This window comes from Nelumbo nucifera, chromosome 1, assembly GCF_055504915.1.
Source record: "Nelumbo nucifera cultivar China Antique chromosome 1, China Antique-T2T, whole genome shotgun sequence".
NCBI classification, from domain to species: Eukaryota; Viridiplantae; Streptophyta; class Magnoliopsida; order Proteales; family Nelumbonaceae; genus Nelumbo; species Nelumbo nucifera.
In genome coordinates this window covers 121,022,796-121,034,963 of record NC_142649.1, presented here as the reverse complement: position 1 = coordinate 121,034,963, position 12,168 = coordinate 121,022,796, and the positions used below count along the sequence as shown (strand labels likewise).

General features: G+C 39.5%; 1 pseudogene; it reads left to right on the top strand.

Annotated features, from left to right (window-relative positions):
- The first annotated feature begins 1,272 nt into the window (after positions 1 to 1,272).
- Positions 1,273 to 4,104, top strand: LOC104611689 (pentatricopeptide repeat-containing protein At2g03880, mitochondrial pseudogene; annotated as a pseudogene).
- The last annotated feature ends 8,064 nt before the right edge of the window (positions 4,105 to 12,168 follow it).

Below are 12,168 nucleotides of genomic sequence, written 5' to 3'. Positions count from 1 at the left end.
AAATTAAAAAACCTATTTTTTTAATTTTCCAATCACCCAACATTAAAGGTAAATTTTAGTATAAGCTTTTTGTTGTGTTCAACATATGTTGTCCCATGTTGGCAATAGCCACATAAGCCTTGTGATACATGGCATGTGTTTTTATAATTTGAAATGTAGAGCCAATTGTTAGAGTTTTGTTGGTTTTTGGACCAACTTGTAGCCTAATTTTAAATGTATAGCCAACTCTAATTCTAATTTTCTCTAATTTAAAACAAATCCGAAAGCAAAGCTAATTTATTATCTAGATGGTGGGTCAATGATCCAACTTTTCAAAGAAATCCATGATGTCATAATTGAACATTAAATATTTAAAAAAGACAGAACACCAAAAATGAAAATGTACTGATTTTTGTCAAAAACATTTGAGAAGTAAATGAAATGTAAAACATTTCTTAATAAATGTTTTTATTAATAAGAAATGTTTTTATTAATAAGAAATATTCTCCTTCATTCCTTTTCCTGATTCTTTCTAACAATTGACAACTATATCTTTGAAACATAGCAAAAACGACTGATGACTTGGTGAGTAATCTATAACTCCCCGATTAGAGAGAGAGGAATGGAGCGGGGAGATGGGTAGAACCAAAGGTACATAACCTACGCCTCCCCAGTGAATTCGGATTACCTGAACACTTTAGCTGTTTAGTGGGCTATGAAACCAATGATAAGTTCCACGTCAGTGTTTTAAATACATGGAGCCCACATCTTTTACTATGGGGCCCATGAATTTAATACTAGCATGAACCTCATCACTGATTTTACAATCCGCTAAACAGTAAAGCGTTCGCCTAATAGGGAAAAAGACTCAAAAATCAATGCAAAACATGGTAAAAAGTATTTTAAGAATTTTTGAAGAATATATCAATCAAATGATGTAATGTACGGGTGAAAAGTTAGCAGACGATTGGTTTTAGACAATTATCAGAAAATTTAAGGATATTTTATTATATGTAAATGATAAGAATAGAGTTAATCAATTAAAGGGTAATTTAAGAAATTTGCCTAAAAAGTTGGATAAGAGTTGTTCAGTTCACTTGTTGACAGAAAGGATTAATGCAGAATGAAGACAAAAACTAGATACAAGGGTGGACGACAATGAATTAAGCATTCGATCCCAAAATTTGGAATCAACAAAATCCACTGATGTACCAGCATTTTTCTATGGCTTTCTTGTTCTGTTCATGAATCTTTTCTCCTGTTCAGGCGTGGAGACCTAGGCAGATTCACTCCATGGCAACAGTTTGCTCAGCTGCTCCAAAATCAGTCCCTCCCTCCCACCGCCAACTACCTGATGACAATTCCCGCTTTCCCATTCTCAACTCTATCCTTCCTATTTGTAAACAGAAACTCGCAAATCGCCGACCACTGTGCCCTCAAGGACGACTTGACGAGGCTCCAAAGCTATTACAGGGACCAGGTAACAACGGAGGCTCTAGGTTTTCCCTCGACAATTTCACCTGTAACAATGACATCGTTGGTTACTTCGGTAAACACGATAGATTAGACGAGGCACAAAGAGTCTTTGATGAAATGCCCCATCTAAATGAGGTGTCTTGGTCGACTATTATTGCCTCATATGCTTACTCTGGAAATTTATTAAGAGGGTTGCTTTTGTTTGTGGAGATGGCCGAGGAAGGAATTAGGCCCAACAGTTACGCACTGCGAAGTCTCCTGAAGGCAACCTCTAGTCCGGCGGAGATTGGTATTGGTAGGCAACTTCATGGGTGGTTGATACGGGCCGGTTTTTTGTTAGACGGCATCATCCGAGCTTCCCTCATAACCATGTATTCAAATTGTGGTTTCCTAAATGAGGCTCAACGGGCTTTCAACGAGGTCAATGACTCCTCTCTAGATGATGTCTTGGTTTTGAATTCAATTCTGAGTGCATATATCTTACATGAACATTGGGTTGAAGCGTTTCACTTGTTCGTCCATGTGCTCTCGGCTGGACTGGTTGCCCCTACAGAGCACACCTACGCTATTTTGCTAAATGCTTGTGGTTTGGTGGGAGCAGTTAATTATGGGAAGACTTTGCATGGAAGGATCGTCAAGGGTGGATTGATTGATGCGACTATAATGGGAAATTCTCTAGTCACTTTCTATGCGAAAACAGAGAATTTGGCATGTGCAAACAGGTTGTTTGAGAAGATAACTAGGAAGGATGTCGTTTCATGGAATGCAATTATTGCAGGGAATGAACAGAACAGTGAAAACGAGACTGCTATAGATTTATTTCATAGGATGCTCATGTTTGGACCAAAGGCGAAACCAAATCGGGTAACCTTTCTTAGTGTTCTTAGTGCAATTTCTGGGGTTTCAGCTTTAAATTACGGAAGACAGATCCATGGTCATATTTTCAGGTCGGGGCTGGAGCAGGAAACAAGCATAGCAAATTCCCTTATCACCATGTACTCGAAGTGTGGAGAAGTATGCAAAGCAAGGGTTGTTTTTGAGAGATTACCTTTCAAGGACGTGATCACATGGAATTCTTTGCTTGCAGGATATGAACAAAATGAAGAATGGGAAAGCTGCTTTGAACTCTTTAATAGGATGCTGTCTTCAGGAATAGAGCCAGATGATTACAGTTTCACTGTTATTCTTGATGCAGCTTCATCAGACTCATCGAATTCAAAGTATTTGAGACAGGGCAGGGGAATTCATGGGTATCTATTGAAGAAGACTTCACCGTTAGGAAGCAGTGTCTCAACTTGTAATGCCCTCCTCAAATTGTATGCCAACTGCAGCGGGGTGGAAGATGCAGAGAAGATTTTCAACAGGATGAGCGCAAAAGATGCTTACTCTTGGAATGCAATGATGGATGGTTATTCTATCAATGGTCGATGCAATGATGCTATCATGGTCTTTCTCAATATGCATGACCAAGGCTTGCCTGCAGATCATTTGGCCTTTTCAATTCTTCTTACAGTCTGTGGCAGATTGGTTTCCCTCGAAATGGGAAAACAGTTTCATGCTTTCATCATAAAATACTACCACCACCATCATTATACTTACCAAACTTCTCTGTTATCAATCAATAATGCCTTGATTTCCATGTATTCAAAATGTGGAAGCATCACTGATGCAGCCCAGGTATTTTCAAGGATGACAAAGAGAGATATCTTCTCCTGGACAGCCATTATCTCAGGATATGCATACCATGGCATGGCTTATGAATCTCTCCAGCACTATGACAAGATGAAACAAGATGGTTTCAAGCCCAACCCTGTAACTTTCCTTGGACTGCTAACTGCTTGTGCTCATGCAGGTCTAATAGAAGAAGGAACATACTATTTCAGGTCCATGAGAGAGGAGCATGATCTAAACCCAACTCTTGAGCATTATGCTTGCATGATTGACCTATTTTCACGTTCAGGACAGTTTGAAAGTGCTGCGAAGTTCGTAGAGGCTGCTAATTTTTTGAATCCCGACTGTGCTGATACATTGAGCCTGTGGAAAGTATTACTTGGGTCTTGTCATGCACAGAAGCAACTCAAACTTGGTATACATATTGCAAGAAGAATCCTTGAGTTAGAACCTGAAAATGAGACAATCCATATTCTTCTTTCGAATCTTTATGCCAGCTCAGGCATGTGGGAAGATGTAGCAATTGTGAGAAAGTGGATGAAAGAGAAAGGATTGACGAAAGAAGTTGGGTGTAGCTGGATAGATGCTGGGAACAGGAGACATCTCTTTGCTGCTGGAGATGTATCTCACCCATGGAGGAAAGAAATTTATGAGAAGCTGGAGGAATTGGACAAAAGGTGTAGAGCAACAGGCTATGTCCCAATGACAGAGTATGTGCTTCATGACGTGGAGGAGACACAGAAGGAGGCAATCATCAGTTATCACAGCGAAAAGCTGGCTGTGTCATTTGGTCTGTTGCAGAGTGGGCCGAGAAGCAAGCGTGTGATCAGGGTTATCAAGAACATACGAATATGTGGAGATTGTCATAATTGGATGAAATATGTTTCTCAGGTGGAGGGAAGAGAGATTCTACTTAGAGATTCACGTCGGTTCCATTTCTTCAAGGAGGGAAGATGTTCATGCAGAGATTATTGGTAGTAAACCCAACAACTAACTAAAAAGTAAGGCTGAATTTGGGAAGAGTGCAAATGCCCGTTCAGTGCATATATATGCACTCTGGTTCAGTTTAGTGTTTGGTAAGAATGTTTTTGTGTATTGTTAATGACTGCAAAAACGGATCTAAAGACGTATTTAAACTCAAGTTGTTCAATGTAAAAAAGGTGGGTTCCAGTCTCGTGTACATATCACAAATGGCAAGAATACAAAATTATCAATTTTTCTAAACCGACATATTTGTATTTGTATTCTTCCCAAACGCTGCCTAAAGAACAAATTAACGAATGAGAAATTAAATGATTATGAAGTACACATTATCAAATTCAACATACAGGGGAAAATTAGGTAAATGTCCTTGTGATAGATACCTACTTCACCATGGCCTAGTGGTGCCCAACTGCCCAATATTAATAAAACAGATGGTCGGAGGTTGATACTTAGAAATCCCCTAGCATTTAAAAGCCATTCTTGAATGGTCACTGATAAGGGCGGATTTGGCCCTCCATGATATCATGACAAATGGCATATCAGAACAATCGGATGAGACCCTGATACCACTTAGGCGTTGACTTGTCTTAACCAAAGTGATGGAGTCTGACATGGTGACATGCCTTCATTGACTTGGTGGAAATCTATCTGGCGATCTCATCAGCAACTTAAGGCGGCTTGCAGCACTTCGTCCAAGGCTGACTTGTGGTACTTCATCAGTACGGTCGAAGTGACTTTGATGAGTAACGACCTCCCTCGAGGGCTTACCGATTTAATTGAGGTCTAGGTGGCGAACTGCGAGATGTGCTCGCCAACCAATTCTGCATGCATATCCTGTCACTCCCAGGTTTCTGGGAAGTTGGCCCCCACCCCGAATGTTCCGGAGGAAACCGAACAAGGTGCAAAGACTGGTCTACGTGCACGACCACCTCTAAGGACTTCAGACCGGTTAGGCACGTCTTCCCGGAGACCTCGGACATAAAGCGTGAAGCCCACGCCAAACAATGCCTATATAAAGGCACCAACTCCAATGACACAAGGTACACGCGATTACTTGCTTATTAGCTCTCATATTCACAACCTTTCAGCTCACAACATAACCAACATACTAACTTAAGCATTGGAGTGACCATGCCGGGTTAGCCACCCCGGGTTCTCTGAGTTTTCCCCTTTTTAAAGTTTAACTCGCCAAATAAGCAACTAACATTCGATGTGCCATTAGGAGCGACTAGATTGTGCACCATCAATTGTCATCATTTGTGGGAAACACAACAAAAAGCTAAGTTCTCACCTTCTAATTTTCACCTTTATCAACTCAATGACATTTTTGAGCAGCACCAACATCAAGAACGAAGTATCAGTTACTGGGGACAAGAGCATCCGTGATGAACCTTGAGAACCCCTCTATGACAATTAAGTAAGTTCAGTGCCCCTAGCACTTCCTAGAGTAGCAACCGTGCCGAACCCAACACTCCCATTACCCCAGATAAGCACATCGCTACCTCATGTGAATGCCCCTCTCCCCACGGTAGAGCCATCAGTGGTTCCCACCGGGATTGAAGCGTGGTAGTTTTATGAGCTGAAGCAAGAATCTCCAGGTGTGGGCATGGGAGGAGAAGTTTAGTGCATGCATGCCACTGCAAAATAATCAACAGCAAAATGACATCGACAACTAGTAGTCCGGCGATAGGCACCTCGGAGTAAGACTGCCCCCGCAGGTCGAGCGCTTTGTGGTTCTCGCGGGAGTTGATGGCCAACAGACTAAGCAGCTATGCCGATCTCAATTCATCTCGGATGAATCTCGTCAGATCTGTTTGCAAGGTTGCTAATAACTCTGCATTTTGATGCCTGAAGAGCATCAGTTCAGGGGTATTTTTGGTCTTAGAAAAGTCAAGATGTGCCATTTTCTCAGTTAAATGCAATGTTGTGGCCTCTAAGGGCCTCTTTGCAAATTCTAGGAAAAACTAGGAAGTTTTCATGGCTAAAATGCAGATTTTGGGAAACTGGTGTGAAGTCTAGCTGAGAGAAGGGGCTTTTTGTGAAAAACTGAAAACAGGAGGGCACCTCCTAGCTACTAAACCCAGTTTGGCACCCGTCCTACTGAATTTGTATTAGCATGCTCCCCACGCCTTAGCAAATCCTAGGGCGCCTTTTAACCCATTCTTTTCACTCTTAACAAACCCTAGTCGCCCCTAATTGCTAAATCCTCACCTTCCATCCCTTCTAATCTCCACCATCCATTGTAGGGCACTCTCTTTTTAGCATTCTAACCCTAGGAGCCACCTAACTTATAATCTTCACCATTCAACATTTAGCCATTAAATCTCAGCCTTACATAATATTGGGTGTCTTCTCCTTTTCTTCTCAGCCTTAGGATCACATTATAACCATCCTAACCCTTCATTCTAAACCCTAGGGCACCCATATTTTTGCTAAAACCTAGCTACTGCCCCCCTCTTTCTCTCTAATTCCAGTTATAGCCACCATTCTCTATAAAAAGTACCCTAAGGGCCCTGGAGAAGGTTTGGTCAATTCACCCAGTTAATAAGGCTAAGGTTTTTTGAGGAGTTCAAGGGTTGTAGAAAGGGGGGGGGGGATGCCCAGTTCTTGTTAATGGGGTTCCTACAAACTGTTCAACCATTCTACAACTACTGCCATTGGATCTGATCAACCATTATTTTCTTTTCTTTACTTTATTTTCTGTTATTTTTATTTCTGCAATCTTTTGGACTTAATTCTTGTTTGTTTCTCTGTTTTGCAGATCTGATTTCCTCCGGTTCAAGGCTAAGGTGTCTCGAGGGGTTTGAGGGTTATAGAAAGGAAGAACGCCCGGTTCTTGTCAGGAGGGGTTACTGCAAGCTATCTGGCCGATCTGCAGCTACTGCCACTGGATCCGAATTCTGAATCAACTTTGTTTATTTCTTTTATTTCCTTGGTTGATTCCCATACTTTATTAAATTCTGATTTTTATTTATTGACTTCTTTAAATTCGAAACATTTAATTTCAGCAATAATATATTTTATTTTCGTATTTTCTGTCATTCCCAATTGCATTCTCTTGTTTGGATCTAAGTATATATTAATTTTTCACTTGCTTCCCTGTGGATACGACCCATTCTCACCCATTTACTACGTTAGTAGTTGTTTGAGAAACGGTAAAAATTATAAATGTTTAAACTGGTGTTTCAAAATGATTAACGACGTGCTTCCAGACACACAAGGTTTTTGGCGCCGTTGCCGGGGAAGTACGGAGAAAAATTTTTATTTGCTTTATCCGGATCTGTTTCATTATTTTTTATTTTTCATTTTATTACTTGATTCATTATCTCAGTTTAATTCTTACTTCTCTATGATTTTGCAGGACGAAATAGCAAAAGGTGGGGCACCGAAGCATTGCAAGACTGGGAAACAGAAGAGAAGAGAAGAGAAATTGGATTGCATTTCAGGTGTAGTGATTTTTGAATTTTTAATTATTTTTTCCTAGATCCGATTTATTTTTTTTTGTATTCTTTTTTTCTTCAGTTTTATTTCTAGATCTATTTTTCTTTCTTTATTTTAATTTCTTGTTCGAATTTCTATCTTATTAGGTTTGTGTTTTTCTTTTATTTCAAAAAAAATTTCGTGTATCTTATTTTATTTTATTTTTAGCCGCATAATTTTCTTTTGTTTATTTTATTTTCAGTTTAATTTTTAGAATAGCAATTTTCTTGTTAGAATTTATTTTGGTAGTTGTTAATCTTGTTAGCATAGTTATTTCTTTTATTTTTTGCTTGTTATAATTATTTGTTGCCTTATTTAAATTCCTTTTTATTAGTGCTTTAATTGAATAATTAATTGTTAAAGAGGAAATGTGCTAGGTTTATTTTGCATCCTATAGGTTTATTTAATTGCTGAAATTATTTTGTTAGTTGTGAATGTGCTAGGTTTCTTTTTATTTTAATTGCTTCTTGTGCTTAGTTTATTTTATTCTTTTATATTATATTGCTAAAATGCATTTTAGAAATAATTTTTCATGCATTGTAGTTAGTTGCATTCATTTTGTGTTTATTTTGTCTTTCTGTTAATCCATTTTAAGGGCATCCAACTTAAATAAGATAAGGTGGAGATTTCATCACCATTCCTTGGCCCAAAAATCATCACCCTTCATGTGCGATTTACCCTAACCCTAATTTAAAATTTGGATAGCAACATCCTTTAGGGAAGCCTCACATTTGGTTGAAAGGTGTGCTGAATTTTAAGAAAGCTTGTAATTACTTTCCATAACCGGCGGTTGGTGTTTAAGGAAAGAAGTTAAACGGCTACGCCAAAGTGGGTTTTGTGGTTATTTAATTAGGTCCTTGCAAGAGTAAGGAGAGCCTCCCACATCCCCACCTCTTACCTGGCTACCCAAAGGAAGTGGCGTAATTCCAATTGAACCTAAGAGGATTTGCATTTGTTGAACCACTAGTTTAGGAAACCCTAGGTCGTGTGGTCAATTTGTTTGCATTTTTTTTCTTTGAAAGTTTAAAAATTCAAATTTGAATTTAAATTTTAGGAATTTAAATTTCAAAATCTGAATTTGAATTTAAATTTTAAAAATTTAAATTTTGAATTTAAAGAAAAAAAGAGAAAATAAAAAATAAAACATAAAAAGAAAAAAAAAATCAAATTTGAGTTTAAATTTTAGAATTTAAATTTCAAAATCTAAATTTGAAATTCAAATTCAAATTCCAACAAAAAAGGGGGGGTTAAAACAAAATGAATTCAACAGCCAGAGTTTATGGAATGAGAAACTACTTCCAACCTGAGCCACAGATAAATTGAAACCACGTGTCTCGACAACTGGACAACATTAATGAGATGGCCCAAAGACTTGACCAAGTCCTTAAACGTCGTCAACAAAGTGGCCCATACCCAACCTTGTCATCCTATTCAACATGTTCCATTTGTGCAAGCCCGACCCATCATGTTAGCCAGTGCCCTGCGGCCGACCCATGTCAACCAGTCAGTCCAAACCAAGTACATGCGGCCAACAGATTTTTCCAACCCAATGCTAACCCATTCTTTAGTCCATATAACCCTGGGTGGGAAATTCAGCCCAACTTCACTTACAGAGCTCAAGCCCAAGAAACCCCCTGTCAGATGTGCACTCTCAATGGTCTGAAGCCCAGACCCACTGGGAGTACAATGATTACCCTGGTACTCAATCGGCTCAACCATGTCAGATCTACACACTGTCCCAGAAGTACCATCCATCTAACTCTAGAGCTCAACAATTTCAGAGGCCACAAGGGCATACCCAATTCCAACAGATGTATCCTAGGAACCAACCGGCCCAACCGTATTAGGCTTACCCTCAACCTCCTCAGACCGGTACAGTAAATTACCAATTCATGCAGCTTCAGCACCTGATCCTAAATCAGTAGTAGTCCATCGATAGATTAGAGAGCCAAGTAGGATGGCTAGCTGAAGCCAAGGCGAGGAGAGAAGTAGGGCAAATACCAAGTCAACCGGTTACGACTCCTAGAAATCAGCCATTGGGTTTTCCTCCACAACAAATTCAACCACCTCCTAAGAACTCTCAGCCTGAAAATGCCAAAGCTGTTACAACCTTAAGGAGTGGGAGGATGTTAGAGGACTCGTGTGAGAAAAAGAGAGTTAATGAAGAAGAAAAGGAGTAGGAAGGCCCTAAGTTGGGGGGAGAAGAAGAAGGAAAGAAAACTTTAGAAGAACCTTTAGTGAACCAACCCGTAATTCCCTTTCCAACTACACTCACAGTCGGGCCGATGCGAAAGAATAAAGAGACTTGCAACGAGGAGAGCAGGGAAATCCATATTAACTTCCCTCTCCTGACGCGATCCAACATGTCCCGGCCCATGCCAAGTTCTTGAAAGAGCTGTGTACTCAAATGATGGAGCCACGATCAGTCCCACAAAAAATGATGCTCTCGGTAGATGTTAGTGTAGCTCTCCTAAACCAACTTCCTCGAAAAATGAAAGACCCGGGTGCTCCTCTCATAAGCAGTGTCATCTCTGGAAACACCTTCTATCGGGCTCTATTGGATCTTAGGGCCAGTATAAATCTACTTCCATCCATTTATGACAGGTTCAGGATTGGCGAGTTAAAACATACCCCGGTAATTCTACAACTCGCTGTCAAGACTCCTCGAATTGTTATTGAGAACATCATTGTTAAGGTAGAGGGTTGTCACTTCCCATTAGATTTTATCCTAGACATGACCCTAATCGAGGAACTGAACATTATCCCAATAATCTTAAGATGTCCGTTTCTAGCAACGGTCAATACAAACATCAATTGTAAATCAGGAGAAATGGACATTTCATGTGGGGAGAAGAAAGTCCAGTTAAAAGTTTTCAGTGCCTCTATGTATCCAAATCTAGGGGAAGATGAGTGCAAGATAGATGTAGTTGATGATCTTTTAGATGCCCTGTTTGCCCCTTAATTAGTCCAGTCTAAGCCCTGTTTGTATTAAGATGAAAGTGACTCGAAGAGTGTAGATGGAAGAAGTGCGTGAATGTGTCTGGCTGAAGACATTAAACTTAGCGCTGGTTGGGAGGCAACCCAACGTAATTTTTAGTGTTTTTGCTGCTAGGATTTAAGTTTTTTTTCTTAATTCAAGACCAGGTGGCAACCCTTGAACCTCTAAGGAAAACCCTATTAATTGTTCCCTTTGGCCCAAGTCCTTTTTGCATCATTCTAGTCATGCCATTGGGGACAATGGCATTTAAGTTGGGGGGTGAGGAAAGAGAGAGATAGAAAAAAAAAGAGAAGCTAAGCCTTTAGAAATGTAGAATTAAAATTTCATTGAAATTTTTTTTAAATTTTTCTATTAAAAGAGACTCACAAATAGAAAAAGTTGAGAAAACTAATAAAAGAATATTGAATTTTGTAGAAATTGGTAGCAAGTGATAGGAGTCAAAATTGGTCTTATTTGAATATTGTCGAAACCGTTTAGAAATTAGAAAATACTCTCAAGTTTGCCCATGCCAAGATAAGAAGAGAAAGATGAAAAAATTAGACAAAAATTCTTCAAATTGTTAGAAACAGTGGACTGGCCTGAACAGTGTTAAAAAAAAAGAGAAAGAGAGAGAATAAAAGGTCCATGGACACCCTAGACTTAATAGTCGGGTCTTTACACCTAAGTCAAGTGTTGAGATTTGTGTCACACGGAAAAGGGAATGCCAAAGACACTCACATAACACTTAGTAACCAGGTCTCTTCACTTAAGGCAAGTGTCGAGATTTGCATCAAACGGTGAAAGGTAACAAAAATAAGTATACATATCAAGTTCAGGGGTAACAAATCAATCTTAGATTATCAAGACAGTCTGCAAATGGAAGGGTAAATAAGATTTTTAAGCCAAGTTTTTGCAATATTCATAAAAAGACGATTTTACCCCTTAAGCCCAATATCGATGTATACAAAGTTTGAGAATGCTGGAATCGGGATGCTTGACTAATTCTGTCAGGGAGGATCTTGAGATGGGAAAGATTTCTATGATCAGTGTAATTTTAAGGCTTCATTGCTAAGGGACTAGCAATGTTTAAGTTGGGGGTGTGATAACTCTGCATTTTGATGCCCTTATTCAGGGGTATTTTCGGCCTTAGAAAAGTCAAGATGTGCATTTTCCTAGTTAAATGCAATGTTGTGGTCTCTAAGGGCCTCTTTGAAAATTCTAGGAAAAACTAGGAAGTTTTCATGGCTAAAATGCAGATTTTGGGAAGCTGGTGTGAAGTCTAGTTGAGATAAGGGGCTTTTTGTGAAAAAATAAAAGCAGGTGGGCACCTCCTAGCTGCTAAACCCAGTTTGGCACCCGTTCTACTGAATTTGTATTAGCATGCTCCCCACGCCTTAGCAAACCCTAGGGCGCCTTTTATCCCATTCTTTTCACTCTTAACAAACCCTAGCCGCCCCTAACTGCTAAATCTTCACCTTCCATCCTTTCTAATCTCCACCATCCATTCTAGGGCACTATCCTTTTAGCATTCTAACCCTAGCAGCCACATAACTTCTAATCTTCACCATTCAGCCTTTAGCCATTAAATCTCAACCTTACAT